This window comes from Dama dama, chromosome 1 (genome assembly GCF_033118175.1).
Source record: "Dama dama isolate Ldn47 chromosome 1, ASM3311817v1, whole genome shotgun sequence".
NCBI classification, from domain to species: Eukaryota; Metazoa; Chordata; class Mammalia; order Artiodactyla; family Cervidae; genus Dama; species Dama dama.
The window spans coordinates 76,978,588-76,997,081 of NC_083681.1; the positions used below are offsets into that span (position 1 = coordinate 76,978,588).

Here is an 18,494-nt window from a genome sequence, read left to right on the forward strand (position 1 = left end):
ACAATTAATTTTAATGAGATAACCCCAGGTTTAAAACATGCAAACTTCTTAACTACATACTTAACACATAGCAATCACTTAATAAAGGTTAGCATTTAAATAATTATGATAGTGATGCCGAGGTTGGTAAACTTTGGTATAGTGGCCCACTATATTATAAAGTACTTTTGTAATTTTTTATTTTATAATATAATAATGTGCATCAGAAAATTAAAAAGGCTATCTGAATCAGGGTTTTGAAATTAAACAAGAATAACAACAAAAGTTTCCTTGCTAAATTTTCTGAAATGAGTGTTTTTTGTCTGATGTTACATATAAATAGGTACATTTAAAACTAAATTTGACATTGGACAAAAATGAGTCATGCTTACCTGTTTAGATTGAAGTTAAATACAATGCTTACCTTTATTAATTGAGCTTTTGAATTAAAAGCTGATAGAAGCTGTGAACGTTTTGTGTTTTTTTTTTTTTTGGTAGTTAGGTAATTTTTGACACCAAGTATTTGATACCAGGCTTAACCACCCTCTAAAATATCTGCTATCTTCATAACTAATAGTGCTCTTTAAATAGGAATTATTCTTACTCTTGGGATCAGCTTCTTCCCCAGGTTACTTTCTAATTGAACTAAACCTTTCTGCATGCCACTCAAGAAGTTTGGTACAACAAGAGAAACCATAACTGTCTATACCACGCGTTCTCTAAATTCTCCGTCTCTCCTCCTGTATTTTGTAATTATTAAGAAATAGAAGCATTGCAAAGCAATGATTTATGATGATTGATATATTATTTTTATAAAATAAAGATGGTCTAAAAAGATGTAAATATACACTGCCTTACAGGGAGTTTGCTTTTCTCTCTCTAAGTGTTCTGTGGTAAGAAATCCAGGACCGTCGGGGCAGCTGTGTTGTCTTCAATACGGATCTTCCATCTCTAGGTCCACATGGGTCAGGCAGTCCTCAGTGCCTCCCGGACGACAGGTGGATACAAGGGAATGCTCACTCACTCCTTTTTAGGTGTGCAAACTGGAACCAGAATCCTGAACTTCCAGACATGACCCCTCACATCAGCATTAGTCACAATTTCACACTGAACTGGGAGAGAGGATGCAAATACTTCTAGCTGAGCTGCCATCTGTCCAGCCCAGACTCCCATTTCTATCAGCTGCCCTCACTTGTCACAAACTAGAACTCCAAGAAGTTACTATATTGTCTCCCCAGCCAAGGATGCCCTCAGGTTAATTGTGGTAACTCTCAGTACAGAGACTACCAGGTAAAAGAACAGTATTTTCTGTACCACGCCCTACAAACAAACTCACAGACACAAACTCACAAAATACAATGGAGAAAAATATTAGATTTAACTATAGGAAGTAGGAATAGATTTATACTCTTATGAAGATTAATAAAGACATAGTTTAGAAATTTGATGCTCATGCATTGAAAGCTATTCAAGTGTTATATATGTACACACCAATTTTGAATTATATTATTTTGTGATTTGTTTTATTTTAATTCTAACAATTGAAATACATGTGTAGCATAATCTCAGTTTTGTTTTTATTTGCATTTTGATAATGACTAATGGCAGTGAGTATCCTTTATGTGATTATTTGACTTCTGCTGTCCGCTTTAGTAAAATATCTATGTAAGAGTCTTGTACATTTAGTGGACATTTAGATTACCTCCATGTCCTAGCTATTATAAATAATGCTGCAATGAGCATTGGGGTGCATGTGTCTTTTTGAATTATGGTTTTCTCAGGGTATATGCCCAGTAGTGGGATTCTTGGGTCAATGGCAGTTCTGTATTAGTTTCTTAAGGAACCTCCATACTGGTCTGCACAGTGGCTGTGTCAATTTAAGTTCCCACCAACAGTGCAAGAGGATTCCTTTTTCTCTATACCCTCTCTAGCATTTCTTGTTTGTAGATTTTTTGATGATGGCCAGAGAGCTAGTGGGAACCTGCTTTAAACCACAGGGAGCTCAACTCATTGCTCTGCGGTGACCTAGATGATGGGATGTCAGGGGTCAGAGGGAGGGGACATATGTATACATATAGCTAATTCACTTTATTATACCGTAGAAACTAGCACAATATTGAATACAAATGATACACCAATGAAGAAAAAAAAAAACTCATACATCTGATGTTAGATTGCTTCTTTTCTTCCTGTTGGCTTTGAGAGTTATTTCCATAATCTTTCTATATATTTCTTATTTGATATATGCAACTTTCAAATGTTTTCCCTCTTAGCTTGTATTTTCTATTTGGGCTTCCTTAATAGTTCAGTTGGTAAAGAACCCGCCTGCAATTCAGGAGACCTCAGTTCCCTTCCTGGGTCAGGAAGACTCCTGGAGAAGGGATAGGCTACCCACTTCAATATTCTTTGGCTACCTTTGTGGCTCAGCTGGTTAAGAATCTCCCTGAAGTGTGGGAGACCTGGCTTCAATCCCTGGGTTGGGAAGATTCCCTGGAGAAGGGAAACACTACCCACTCCAGTATTCTGGCCTGGAGAATTCCATGGACTGTATAGTCCATGGGGTCACAAATAGTAGGAAACAATGGAGGGACTTTGACTTTGACTTTATATTTTTGAAGGCAATTGGGACAACTTACTCTTCCTTTAGAGAGCTTTTATAAACATTTTGCTGACTTTATCTTGATAAAATTTTAGATGTAGGAGCTTATTAGAACTGTGTGAATATTCACAACAAAAATAAATTGAAAATAAGCACAGATCAGTATAGATACAGGTATTATTAATATCTCTTGAAATCATTTTTATCTTTGGGCTACTATTTCAAGTAATGATGAGGGAGTCATAGTTGTTGTGAACCAAATTATAAGAAAATATGTAAAGTCTGCAGGTTTAACAATGCTTTTACATGTTAGAATTATACAACAACAACAAAACAGATTACAAAATGAAATACTATTTAAAATGTAAGATATTTGTCAAACAACTGCTTTCAGATCATCAAATATCTACCTGTGGAATATCATAATTATGAAAGCCACACTTAGAGACACATGCAATACTTTTCTTTGAAATATCAGTAGGTCATTCCAGGGCCTTTCTTACTACTCTTCCCACTGACCTGTGAATATATTAAATTCTTGCAAGATGCTTACGAAATGTGTCTATGTTCACATGTGTCTATATCCACAGAAGTTCAGACATCATATGAAGTTGGGTTAAATGCATTCACAGAAAAGAAAAGCACATTTCCCTTGGAACATCCAAAATGTCAATCACAACATACATATTAATGGTACTAAAACCTGATATTCAGTTCAGTTCAGTCACTCAGTTGTGTCTGACTCTTTGTGACCCTATGAACCGCAGCATGCCAGGCCTCCCTGTCCATCACCAATTCCTGGAGTTTACCCAAACTCGTGTCCATTGAGTGGGTGATGCCATCCAACCATCTCATCCTCTGTCGTCCCCTTCTCCTCCTGTCTTCAATCTTTCCCAGCCTCAGGGTCTTTTTAAATGAGTCAGCTCTTTGCATTACGTGGCCAAAATACTAGAGTTTCAGCTTCAACATCAGTCCTTCCGATGAACAGCCAGGACTGATCTCCTTTAGGATGGACTGGTTGGATCTCCTTGCAGTCCAAGGAACTCTCAAGAGTCTTTTCCAACATCACAGATTAAAACCATCAATTCTTTGGTGCTCAGCTTTCTTTAGGGTCCAACTCTCACATCTATACCTGACCACTGGAAAAACCATAGCCTTGACTAGACGGACCTATCTCTGCTTTTTAATATGCTGTCTAGGTTGGTCGTAACTTTTCTTCCCAGGAGTAAGTGTCTTTTAAATTCATGGCTGCAATCACCATCTGCAGTGATTTTGGAGCCCCCCAAAAATAAAGTCAGCCACTATTTCCACTGTTTCTCCATCTATTTACCAGGAAGTGATGGGACTGGATGTCGTGATCTTAGTTTTCTGAATGTTGAGCTTTAAGCCAACGTTTTCACTCTCCTCTTTCACTTTTATCAAGAGGCTCTTTAGTTCTTATTCACTTTCTGCCACAAGGGCAGTGTCATCTGCATATCTGAGGTTATTGATATTTTTCCCGGCAATCTTGATTCCAGCTTGTGCTTCCTCCAGCCTAGCGTTTCTCATGATGTATTCCGCATATAAGTTAAATGAGCAGGGTGACAATATACAGCCTTGACGTACTCCTTTTCCTATTTGGAACCAGTCTGTTGTTCCATGTCCAGTTCTAACTGTTGCTTCTTGACCTGCATACAGATTTTTCAAGAGGCAGGTCAGGTGGTCTGGTATTCCCATCTCTTTCAGAATTTTCCCCAGTTTATTATTTAGCTGTTAAAAAGAGTAAGACGATTCCATTTGCAACAACATGGATGGACCTAGAGACTGCCATACTGAGTGTGGTCAGACATAGAAAGAGAAATATCGTATTATATCATTTACTTGCAGAATCTAAAAAAAAAAAAAAAAATGTGACATGTACACACTGCTGTATTTAAAACGGATGTCCAACAATGACTTGCCTATTGCACGGGGAGTGCTGCTCAATGTTATGTAACAATGTAAATTGGGAATTGTTTGAAGCATAAAAGGTACATAATGTGAACTTAGGGGACAGAACTATTTCCATGGGGCTGTGATTCCTGCTTTCCTAAATTTCAGAAACAAAACTATTATTGTTTTCTCCATCTAGATTGTCATCTTTGTCATCTTTATTATAATCATCATCCTAGATTACATTATGGACTATATATAAAAGTATATAAACATATGAAACATTTAATTAGAAGGTATTTATACATATAGACGCTATGAATCAAATGCATAAGTAACTAAACCTGGTACACCATATTTACTACCTAGATGGTAAAGCAAGCAAATGGACTGAGAAGAGAAACATAACTAGCTTCAAAACAGGAGCTAACATTGCCTTATACACATGTGTTCAATTATAACTAAAACAACAAAAGAGCATAATTGTCAAAAGAACTTCCAGCGGACGTATTCTCCAAATGAGTTGCTGATTGTGCTTATGTGTGTGTGTGTGCTCAGTCGTATCTGACTCTTTGTGACCACCTAGACTGCAGCCCACCAGGCTCCTCTGTTCATGGAATTTTACAAGCAAGAAGACTGGAGTGAGTTGCTCTTGGCAGTTGCATTGGCAGGCAGATTCTTTACCACTGTGCCATCTGAATGTAATTGGGAGGATACCTGTTAATGATTCTATTGACAGATGCTTATTTTCCTGGTGAATATCAGTTCAAAGGTTTAAATATTATATCACTTAGAGAAGGTTAAAAACATAGAGGGTTAGGCAAGGCACACTAATGTAAATTCAATTGTGGAAGCTTTGTGTAATTCTTAAAATAACTTCTAACATTTTCTTCACATTAAAAGCACATATATTTTATTTTTAAAATATGAAATAGCATAGGGGTAGTTTGGAAGGCACTGATGAAAAGATGAAATAATTCAAAGCAGATTATTTTGGGGCCAAAATTGCTACATAGAATATAGAAATATATACAAAGTAAAAGTGTTGAGACAAACAGGGAGATTCTTCTATAATATGCAGTTAGGAAAAGTACTCAGTGCATGAAAAATTTTCTTTTGGTATGATGATTGAAGTAACTCCTCATGAGGGTATAGTTGGCTAAATAAACATACTCCTAGTGACTACTGATTCTTTGAAGCCTCTAGATTTTGCCAGGGCTCTGACATAGGGCGTGGTAACATGCATTCGCTCATTCACTTGTTCAATTCCTCCTTCAAATAGTCATTATTTAACTGCTACTGGTCAGTTTCCATGCAATTGAATCAAAAAGTGCCAAAAATAAAAATGGAAAAATATAAGGAATCTTGCATGTTTTAAGGTATATTTAAGCCAAAAGTCTTAACAACTTGAATTCTCTTTTGTTTTTTCATAAAGTATGTAACAAACATTACTCTTTATTCACAACAGAGGATTATTTAGGTATGAAATATTGAAGACCCTTTCACTAATTAGCCTGCCAGGCTCCTCCATCCGTGGGGATTCTTCAGGCAAAAATACTGGAGTGGGTAGCCATTCCCTCCTGCCTGGATCTTCCCAATCCAGGGATCGAACCCAGGTCTCCTGCATTGCAGGCAGATTTTTTACCGTCTGAGCCACCAGGGAAGCCCAAAGAATATTTAAGCAGAGTCAACGGTGGATTATTTTAAACTATCTAAAGTATCTTATAAGCTAGAAATGGTTAAGTTTTTAAGGGGAAAATATTTAAAACCATTCTCTGATAACTGTGTGGCAAGCAGTTAAAACATTTATAAATATACTCATCACACTATACTTTTACTGTTTTCAGTCATTCAGTGAAGTACAACTCTTTGCAACCCCATGGACTGCAGCATGCCAGGCTTCCCTGTCCTTCACTGTCTCCTAGAGTTTGCTCAAGCTGTTGTCCATTGAGTCAGTGATGCCATTCCACTATCTTGTCCTCTGTGGTCCCCATCTCCTCCTGCCTTCAATCTATATTTTAAGTAACAATTGTCTCAATGCTGCAATCACATCCTTGCTCTGAAGGCTGTATATCATGGGATCTAACACCGGAGTCACTATGGTGTCGAACAAGGAGAGCAGTCTGTCACCTCCTGCAGAGTGAATGGATTTGGGCCCTAAGTAGGTAACGGCAGCAGATACAAAGAATAAAAGCACAACAGGCGAGAAGAACACGTGGAGAAGGCTTTGTCTCTTCTGGCTGTTGGCAGCCTCAGAATGGTGCGATGATTTTACTGTAAGAGGCAAGTATTAACGTAAAAGGCACTGCAGCAACGAGCAGAACTACTACATACACCGACAGCTCACGTGCAAAAGTGTGCCCGCAGGCCAGCTTCAGAATGGGGGGCCCGTCACGGAAGAAGTGGTTGATCTGGTTAGAATGACAGAAACGCAGAGTGAAGATCCACCACGTTTGCCCTATCTGCACTGGGATTCCGCTGGCCCAGGAGCCCACAGCCAGCTGGAGGCACGTCTTTGGGGTCATGACCAGGGGATAGTGCAGGGGGTCACAGATGGCCACACAGCGGTCGTAGGTCATCACCGCCAGGAGGAAGCACTCAGTGGTTCCGAGGATAAGGAAGAAGCACATTTGGGCAGCACAGGCCAGCACAGAAATGCTCCTGTTCTGGGTCCAAAGGTTCACCAGAATCCTAGGGAGAGTGATGGACATGTAACAGATTTCCAAGTAGGAAAAATTTGCCAGGGAAAAATACATGAGTTTGTGCAGTGCAGGGTCAAGGCAAATTATTATTATTAAGAGGCTATTTCCAGTTAATATAATGATGTAAATGATGGAGAACACCTCAAATAGTAACCCTTGGAGGTTTGGAAGGTTAGAAAACCCCAGGAGAACAAATTGTATAACTGTGGATATGTTGTCTTCTGCTTCCATCTCTTCATATTTCATCTGTGGGAATGATTCAATCCGAAGTACCATTATTTCACTTTTTGACTTTTGTTTCCTTTTGTATAAACAGGATTCTATGTCCTCTTATTTTTCCAATTCCCTAAAGAAACAAAACCTATTACTAGTAAGACCTGTGAAAGTGTAGTGAAATATATCTTTCATTAATGTTAAATATATTTTTAAGAAAATATATCTCTAATTTTCTTGAAGAGATCTCTAGTCTTTCCCATTCTATTGTTTTCCTCTATTTCTTTGCATTGGTCTCTGAGGAAGGCTTTCTTATCTCTCCTTGCTATTCTTTGGAACTCTGCATTCAAATGCATATGTCTTTCCTTTTGTCTTTTGCTTTTGGCTTCTCTTCTTTTCACAGCTATTTGTAGGGCCTCCTCAGTGAGCCATTTTGCTTTTTTGCATTTCTTTTTCTTAGGGATGGTCTTGATCCCTGTCTCCTATACAATGTCATGAACCTCCATCCGTAGTTCATCAGGCACTCTGTCTATCAGATCTAGTCCCTTAAATCTATTTCTCACTTCCACTGTATAGTCATAAGGGATTTGATTTAGGTTATACCTGAAGGTCTAGTGGTTTTCTCTGTTTTCTTTTATTTAAGTCTGAATTTGGCAATAAGGAGTTCATGATCTGAGCCACGGTCAGCTCCCGGTCTTGTTTTTGCTGACTTATAGAGCTTCTCCATCTTTGGCTGCAAAGAATATAATCAATCTGATTTCAGTGTCGACCATCTAGTGATGTCCATGTGTAGAGTCTTCTCTTGTGTTGTTGGAAGAGGGTGTTTGCTATGACCAGTATGTTCTCTTGGAAGAACTCTATTAGCCTTTGCCCTGCTTCATTTTATACTCCAAGTTCAAGTTTGCCTGTTACTCCAGGTGTTTCTTGACTTCCTGCTTTTGCATTCCAGTCCCTTATAATGAAAAGGACATATTTTTGGGGGTGTTAGTTCTAGAAGGTCTTGTAGTTCTTCATAGAACCATTCAACTTCAGTTTCTTCAGCATTACTGATTGGGGCATAGACTTGGATTACCATGATATTGAATGGTTTACCTTGGAAATGAACAGAGATAATTATGTCATTCTTGAGATTGCATCCAAGTACTGCATTTTGGACTCTTTGGTTGACAATGATGGCTAGTCCATTTCTTCTAGATATTCAGTGGTTTGCTAATGTTTACATATACTTTCAGTATGGAAATCCAATATATGAGGCAGTTATTAATTGATTCTCTGTTTTGTCAAGTATGTTGGCTGTCACAGAATAATGACCCTCAAAGACACATGTTATAAGGAAGGCTGAGTGCCGAAGAATTGATGCTTTTAAACTGTGGTGTTGGAGAAGACTCTTGAGAGTAGCTTGGACTGCAAGAAGATCGAACCAGTCCATCCTAAAGGAAATCAATCCTTAATATTTATTGGAGGGACTGATGCTGAAGCTAAAGCTCCAATACTTTGACCACCTGATGCGAAGAGCCAACTCTTTAGAAAAGACCCTGATGCTGGGAAAGACTGAAGGCAGGAGGACAAGGGGATGACAGAGTTCAAGATGGTTGGATGGCATCACCAATTCTATGGACATGAGTGTGAACAGGCTCCGGGAGATGGTGAAGGACAGGGAAGCCTGGCGTGCTGTAGTCTGTGGGCTCACAAAGAGTCGGACACAACTGAGCGACTGAATAGCAACAACAACATATATGTATGTGACAACCTGGTTTGTGCATGCTGAGTCACTTCAGTGGTGTCTGCTTGCACCGCCCTATGGACTGTCAATAGCCCAGCTCCTCTATCCATGGGATTCTCCTGGCAAGAATACTGGAATGGGTTGCCATGCCCTTCTCCAAGCTATCGTCCCAAACCAGGGATCAAACTCAAGTCTCCTGCAGCTCCTGCACTTCAGTCTGATTCTTTACCCCTGAGACATTGGGGAAGGCCGTATATGACAACCTTAATCATTCTAAATATAATTAGTTCAATGAATCCACCTAGAAAAGTTCACATCTGAGTTATTGCATGCACATACACAATCTCTTTTTATCTATGTATCTATCATCTATCCAAATGCTTTAAACACAAAATATAAATGTACAGATATAAATATGCATATCTTTTGTGTATAAAGCTTATTATGGAAAAGCTCAATCATCTTCCTTTTTGAAATTTCAACATCATCTCTCTAAAAGTTTGTTTCATAATTTATATATTTTTTCAACTCTTCCCTTAGACCATATGTTCACCTTCTCTTTATCTTCCAATTATATTATTCTATTTCCATATATGTTCTCTGTACTAATTATACGATAGTGAAATAAGCTTACATGCTTTCATGTCACAGCTAAAGAAATAGTTTATCGATATAAAAGTTACATATTGCAAAACACTATTCCAAGAAACAATTATACATATACCTATATAAATATAAATATACAGATACCTTTAAAAAAAGGAAAGAAAGAGATGTCTACCATTATTCCCTGAACTTTCTTTTCCAGCAAAGAATCCATAGCTATTAATACAATCCAGATGCACAGTGAAGACATATTCACTTTTCACTTTCCCCGAATCAGGCTATTAATCTTGGAAAGATTTTGCACATATTATTGACCTTCCCATCCTTTGTTGTCACTTGACTTCAGTCCACAAAAGCAATATTATCCTAAAGTACACTCACACACACAGACAAGCAGATATACCTACATAAATGAATATCTGTTTTCGTGTTTCTAAATAATAAAATTGTGTTTGCTTAGTTTCTCAGGATTATAAGTGACTTGTTCTGTGAATAGTACAATGCAAAGTAGTAACAAAAGATTATGTTGCTAATAAAGATATTTGTAATTTACAAAGCATTGATAGTATTTGCACACATTCATTGTATTTTAAAAACAAGTGATACAGATACAGATTTCTGGCAAGCTATTACCACTGAATGTGGTAACTAGTTTAGATATGGTTTGTTAGTTGCCAAGCCAAAGTGAAAATAATTTCTGAAGCTGTCCACTGACATTTTTAGCTTGTGAAACTTCAGTATCTACCCAAAAAAGTCATAATGCTGCAAGATATCACTCTTATTTTGCCATTCTCTATAAAAAGAGAGAGATCCAATCATATCTTATTGATATATCAGTATTTTTAAATGTTGCCCCCCCCCCCCCATTAGTTATCTCTTTTCTCTAAAAAAAGTTTTTTGTTTTCTTTTAATTAGGCAGGAAGGACAGAAAAAAGAGAGGATTTCTTAATTTCTGTCTCAATCTTTTCAACATATAGTAGTTTCAGGATTTATCCAACTTCTGCCTAGAAATGTTTCTGGGATTCTGGTGTTGCTGTTATTACAGTTCTCTTTCTTTTACCCTCCCCTGTATTCAGTCATTTCCATTAGATTTCAGTAGGTTATGATAGCCGTATTACCTGCGAATCGTGGTGACTTATTTTTTACTTGGTTCTCAACAAGAGTCGGTTTTTCCTTCTTCACTTTATTATCAGAATTGGTCACATGTCATCTGGCTGTTTTCTCCCAGGGAGGAAGTGTTACTGAACCTCCCTATCCATGTGGAAGTAGCCAGTGCCACATAAATGTGCACAGAACTGGCATATATTTTTATGGGAACAAACTTTAAAAGCAACGGTTCAAGCTTCATCATACTTTTTAACTTTGAGTAATGGCGACAGGTCATATTCTGCAATGATCTGTTGCCTGTCTATATGAAGGATTATTATATATACATGGAGTTTTGAAAAATATGTAACTACAGAAATAGCACACATGACTAATAATTGCGATTTTCCTTGTCCAGAATGAATACACATGTGTTATTTCGATTACCTGAATAGCACAAGTTTATTGTAATAAACTGCACAATTTCAATAAAACAAAGGGAAACATAGAATGATTTACTCTGTGATTTCCATAATGAACAATGATGATTATTTTTGTATTGACCGTTTTTAATATGTGTATGTATGTAAGGTTTAAGGTGTTTACTACTTGTGCTTTTATAGCAGATACTTGCTTCTACAAAAATTTAAATCCTTTCCCTTTTACCCTAACTTTCCTATCCCTACTATCATCTCTAGGAAAATATATTATATGACTTGTGAATATTCCCATCACTTTTTCCAAGCTCATCTTATTGTATGTAAAGATTTCAATAATATCTTTTGTTTTATCAACTCAACAAATCATATTATGGATTTAATGATATACACATAAATGATGCCTAATAATTACTAATATCATTGTACAACATCATTTATTAAACTACATTCCCAATGAGAGGTACTTTTCACTCTAAGAAATTATTTCTCTGTAGAATAATTGCTAGGCCAAACTATACATAACATTTTAATTAATGTTCATTACTGACTTAGTTTTAAAAATTTCCATGACAACTCTACGGAACTGAATAATATGCTTTCCAATAAGTGATATAACTGAGTCTGTATTACAACTGGGCCTCTTATAGCAGTTCTTGTCTAAAGTTCTTACTACAAAAGAACATTTCACAATAAGGTTATAGAATTCCCAAGCGAATGATTTGCTATTTGTTGACCCATACACTACAGTATAACTGGAGACAGAAAGGTTTCTCAGTGTTACAAGTAATTTTTATTTTGGTAATAACTACCACTTTATAGACAGATAAATTGAGTTTAAGATAAACACCTGTTGAAAATTTGTAACACATACATAAGAAATCAAGTTCTGAAATACAAGTCACTTTTTCCATGAACTAAGGTGTTTACCTGGCCACTTTCTCAGGGCCATTATGACATCCTTGTTCCTCAGACTGTACATCATGGGGTTAAACACAGGCGTCACAATCGTGTAGAGGAGGGAACACACTTTGTCAGTTCCTGCTGAGCCCTGCGTCTTGGGTCTTAAATATGTGACAATGGCTGATCCGAAGAACAATGCCACAGCCATAAGATGAGATGAGCAGGTGGAAAAGGCTTTGCCCCGACTCGTGGCTGATGGCAGTTTAAGGATTGTGGAGATGATTTTGCCTTAGGAGACGAGTATCAACAGAAATGGAATCAAAACAAACAGCGAGGCAACTGTGAAGACCAACAGTTCAGTCAGGAAAGTGTCCCCGCAGGCCAGCTTGAGTATGGGAGGGATGTCACAGAAGAAGTGGGTGATGAGGTTAGAGCCACAGAAGGGCAGAGAGAAACTCTGGCATGTCTGGCCTATTTGGATTGGGATTCCACTGATCCAGGAGCCAGCCACTAGCTGGACACACACCTTGGGGTTCATAACTAGAGGATAGCACAGAGGGCTACAAATGGCCGCGTAGTGATCATAGACCATCACGGCCAGAAGGAAGCACTCGGTGGCTCCGAGTGTAAGGATGAAGCACATTTGTGTGGCACAAGCAACCAGAGAAATCGTTCTTCTTTGTGTCCCAAGACTTGTGAGCATTCTGGGGAGTGTAACAGACACATAACAGATTTCCAAAAGGGAAAAATTGCCAAGGAAAAAATACATGGGGGTCTGGAGACCAGGGTCTAGTTTTATTATCAGAAATATGATGCCATTGCCCATCAAGATAATTATATAGATGAGTAAGAACAGTCCAAATAAAAACTTCTGGAGATGAGGAACATCAGCAAAGTCCAGGAGAACAAATTCCATCAATTTAGTGAGATTGCCTTCTGGTGCTTTTTCTTGATGTTCCATCTGTGAAAAAGGGTAAATGTGTTATCTGCTTTTTATTTTTACCATCAGGGATCAGTGCCTGTTTTATAAATTGTATCAGGGTATCCAGGTTGATTTTCATGATCAATGCAACTGCTTCTAATTTAAGAATTTTATTATTTATGCATTTCCCCTTTCTCAGTTTATAATCCATGTGTTATCACCATACACTCTCCCTTGAAATATCTTTTACAGCATTCTTTCCGAATACAGTCCAAAGTCAAAAAAGTTAAGAGTGTTAGTCGTTCAGTCGTGTCTGACTCTCTGATCCCAAGGACTGTAGCCCGCCAAGCCCCTCTGTCCGTGGGATTTCCTAGGCCAGAATACTGGAGTGGGTTGTCATTCCCTTCTCCAGGAAATCTTACCGACCCAGGGATCAAACCCAGGTCTCCTGCATTGCAGGCGGATTCTTTATCGCCTGAACCACGAGGGAAGCCCCGAATGCCCCGCTCAGCACAGACATTGGACAAACTGATAGTTATTGAAGACAGACCCACGGTGTTGTTATGTGATCTCAGTTTTAAATACTGACATTATTTTGTGGCCATGTTTCACTGTTTGTGGGATCTTAGTACCCCAACCAGAGATTGAACCTCAGGCTCATGGCAGTGAAAGTACAGAGTCCTAATCATTGGACTGCTAGGGAATTCCCTCAAATATCTACATTTTTTGATGATTTTATTGTATTTCTCTATGACTTTACATACTTCAGTAGTAACAGAATTTATCTCTCATATATTTTCAGCTACATATTTCAACACTTCATTTCCCTCCCATTGCTTGATGATCTTGATCATACATGTTCTTATATACAATTCACATTATTAGGCAGTTTATAAAAAATATGAGAGAATATTTTATTTTATTGTACATAGGGGAATAAAATACATATATTTCAGTAAGATGCTATGTGGGAGCTATCAGAGGGTTTTATTCTGGAAAGGTTGTGTGGGAATAGATAAAGAGAGAAACAATTCAGAGGGTCACTGTGGGAAAAGAGGGGTCACCTGGAATGTGTTCACTAGCTGTGTGAGATACTTCCTGTCACGCTTTACCCCATGGTCTGTGTGCATCTCTGATGTCTTTGGTGTTCCTCAAATAATAATAATAATAATAGTAATAATAATAATTCAGATAACAGTTTCTAAACTCACTTTTCTTGAGCTAGGATATTGAGATTTAGCAATGATGGATACATTGCTCATTTGCACATTGGTTTTGTGATTGCAAATCAGTGCCTATTTTTTAAATCATACTTAAGTTTGAATCCTAACTCCATTATTTATCATTTGTTATATTAAGTAACTGTTTAAGCTTTCTGTTTGCTTTCTTATTTGAGATAATTAAATATGATATTATTGATAAAGTTACCTATCACTTTTAATATGTTTAAGTCATAGTCCTATAATTATAAGTATTAATATGGTATAATGTTCTTAAATCTTTAGTTGCCAGGGTTGTAACACACTCCCTGGAAAAATTGTTTTTGGTACAGGTATTGAGTTACTCATTGATGGTTACTTTTTTCCATTTTTTCCTTTAATCAGGGCCAGGAGTAGGATGCGGTCTTACCTAGATAAGGGATGAGACTCTTCCAGTACAGAATCTAAGAGCACACGCTCAGTTTCAGGGCTGGTTCTGAAACCAGTTGTTCAAGTGACTGCCTCCTTAAATATTACACTCCAGGCATCATTGACTCAACATGAGTCCCAGCCCTGCTTCTCAGTTCCCCACCCTTTATGTTTCAAGTTTTTCCACCAAGCACAGTCTAAATATAGTGTCACGGACAAAAAATACAATCCTGACAAGACGGCCTGCGATTGAACCATGGCTTCACTTGCCAGAGGTGTGACAAGGCCAAGCGCTTAATCTCCCTGCCCGTGGTTCACGTGGCTGCAAAACCGACTTAACGGCTGTACCAGCAGTTAGCATTGCTACGTGAATTAGTTCATTTGGTACAATACAGCAACGTAAAGTTGTTTTGGCATTCATAGAAAGTCTATTTGAAAGCTAGCTATTAGTGTTTTTATTAAAAGCTAAATTTTATTCTAAATTTCACTCTCTGCTTTAACAGTATGAAAAACTGTTCTCTAATTTACCTTGGCTTGGTATCACATGGTTAATGTGGCAATGAAATAAGATATTAAAACAATCATCACAGTGTTATAAAAATCCCAGACTTTTAGATGTGAAGTCTCCACTAAATTTCTGCCAATAATTTAATAATATTATCACCTCCACTCTAGAACTAATAGGGAGAGCGTACATAACTTTGTAGCACATAGTGTTGCAATTTGGCTAATTCCTTTCATATACCTTTTTTCTTTCCCACTGATATTACATGATCTAGGATCTAAGGACTGAGATTTAGGAAAATAGTTATTGCATGGTCTAGGAAAATAGCCCTAGTTTTCCTGCTTGGAGGCAATATAGATCTTAGAAAATGCTTCTTTACTTAACATATTGTTCATTATTTGATTCTGAAATTGAGTAAAGGAACAGACACTTTTAATTTAAAATTGTCAATCTTAAAAGAGAGGAAAAATTAATATACAAAAAAATAGAATTGCAATCTTTATCATTTTTATGAATAAAAGCATTTAGTATTTCACTCATTACCTGAATAAAATTATTTCCAGTATTTTATAAAATATAATTTCTAATTATACAGATATGACATTTTGGTGATGAAACCTTGTATAACATAAAATAGGTAAGATTTGAGTTTGAATTTCTCAAGAGTAAAACAAGGTATACTTCAAATATGTTTGTATATTTGATAAAAATTAGTAACCCAATCCTTGAAAATAATTTAAAAACATTGTTGAAACTAAAGCTATCTTTATTATTTTATAAATCCTGAATTCTATAATTTTTTCAAAATAATTGTTCTTTGAATTCCAATGGTTAAAACTTTATTTTATGTATCACTTTCTTTTAAATCTCTTATTATAATATCAAACTGAATGGACATATGTAACCTTTTTTTGTTACAATATGTGGGCTCAAGTGAAGTTTTCTTTAATACTATCTATACCTAGACTTTAGCTATTACATATTTTACATGTGTAATATTACATGTAAAATATTACATATTTTACAAAGTGACTTAATACCATTATTTGTTATAAGTATTTGATTGCAAATTTTATTTAATGGAGTCAGAAATATATAGAAGTTGCTTTGATGAACAAAAATATTTACTACTATGTGTAAAATTAATAATTTACACATTAAAAATCTGTGTACATGATTAATTTTAATTTTAAAATAAGAATTAAGCCTTACTATCATTTTCATATTTACCTTTCTTACTTGAAATGTTGCTGATTTTTCTCACTAGAGAGGCTTTGAATATTTACTGTAAGTGGAATTACTTGTTCCATCAAAGTAATTCAACTGGCCTTTAAATATTCTATTCTTTCTAAACATAAAGTGCTCTTAAATAAAAGTAGTTATCACTACTCAAGGGATCTCTGCAACTTGGCACATTTAAATTTCTGATTAAAATCATCACTCTTTGAATTCTCTGATTTGTTGTATTTATTTTTTAATTTTTCCCAGAAAGCTCTCACTACTCAGAATATTTTTTTTCTTCAGCCTCTCTAGGGAATAGAGGACACAGAGCATTTTATTTCTCAGATGTGAACAGGGTGCTAAGTAATATTATTTATGGGCTCCCCAGGTGGTACAGTTGGTAAACAATTGGCCTGCCAATGCAAGAGATGCAAGAGATATAGGTTTGATCCCTGGATCATGAAATTCATGGAGTAGGAAATGACAACCCACTCCAGAATCCTTGCCTGGAGAATTCCATGGACAGAGGAGCCTCATGGGCTCCAGAGTTGGATAGGACTGAACACACACACACACACATAATACTATTTGGTTTGATCAAATAGACACAGATTCAATTCTTACCTTAACTGTTAATCGTAGTAGGAGAAAGGTTAATCATAGCAGGAGAATACTTTTCCTCTCTTTTGCAGCCTACCACCAATTTTTCCCAATCTTATTTTACATCTTCAAGATGTGAATACTTTCAGCCTCTAGTTACAATAAAATGAGAATCTGGAATAAGTCCAGCTGAGATCATGGGAAAGATGCTAAGCAAAAAGTTTGTGAGTTACACATTTCAACAGTGGAGAAATTTCTCCAACATTAAGATTATTTAAATATCTTGGCTTAGAGCCAGTTTCTCATGACCCCAAAAATTGGATGTTGTTTCCTATTATTTAGTAAATAGTGATTTCTTGAGGTTTATGATTATGAAGAGAAAATATTTACAAGAGAGGGAACACATAGTAATGTGACAGTGGGAGTGATCTGGAAGGTTAATTAAAAAGTATCAGGAGCCTTGTGGCACAGATTCTGAGTAGTGGGGGGCGGGACAGGCTTCTCACGGGGACCAGATGAGATAAAGGACAGGAAGGGAGTGAGGCCAGCCAGGCTGAATCCTGCGGGGGCTCCCCCAAGACACAGCTGCTGCTGGGAAGGAGTCACAAGGCCCGTGGATCAGCAGGGGCTCAGTGGTGACGAGTCGGCCTCCCAGGGCAGCAGAGGCCAGCGGAGCCTCGAGGGCCGTCGTCCCCGGGGTCGCAGAGTCTGACCCAGCGGAACGACTGAGCGCAGCGCAGCGCAGCATCATGCATAAATAAAGACCTGCTGCCGGGATAGAACAGAAACTCCAGAAAAGGCTCAAATACACACGAAAATCTGTCATTGACTGAAAATAGCCTACCAAATTGGTAAAGCGTGGACATTTAAAATAACTGTCATTCGGACAAGTTGGGCAGACTTGGAAAAAAAACAGTGTATGTATTCTTGATAACTATCCCACAGCAGAATAAACTCCAAATGATACACAATTTTGTATATTTTAGAGCAAAATGATGAAAGTATTCTAAGAAATTATAAAAAGAGGTTTTATAATTTTGGAGTAAGGAAAGTTTAACTCATTAAAATTTAAAATGCGGGACACACACACACACACACACAAATGTGTAAAAATAAATGATTCTAGATGCTAAAAAGTGGCAAGCCCCATAAGAATAAAATATAATTAATATAACAGAAAAAATTGTTACAACTGATTTGAAATAAAGGGATCTTGGCTCCTTCTTTAATACAGAGGAAAAGTCCAAAGTATAAATATAAAAATGGGTAAAACAGATGACTTAACAATTCACAGAAGAAAATTTTTCTTTCAATATACAGAAAACAGCTTCATTTGTTAAAAAAAAGAAAAGTAAATTGTAATCTGAACAATGATACAGTATTAAAAAATCTGAGACATTTTCCTATGCGCTGTGTATGTGTGGAGAGGAATATCCAATCAACCAATATCACAACTATG

General features: G+C 37.0%; 2 pseudogenes; both read right to left on the reverse strand.

Moving 5' to 3' along the window:
* Positions 1-6,500: 6,500 nt before the first annotated feature.
* Positions 6,501-7,458, reverse strand: LOC133055652 (olfactory receptor 10AG1-like; annotated as a pseudogene).
* Positions 7,459-12,157: 4,699 nt separating this feature from the next.
* LOC133064407 (olfactory receptor 10AG1-like) lies at positions 12,158-13,126 on the reverse strand (annotated as a pseudogene).
* Positions 13,127-18,494: the final 5,368 nt, after the last annotated feature.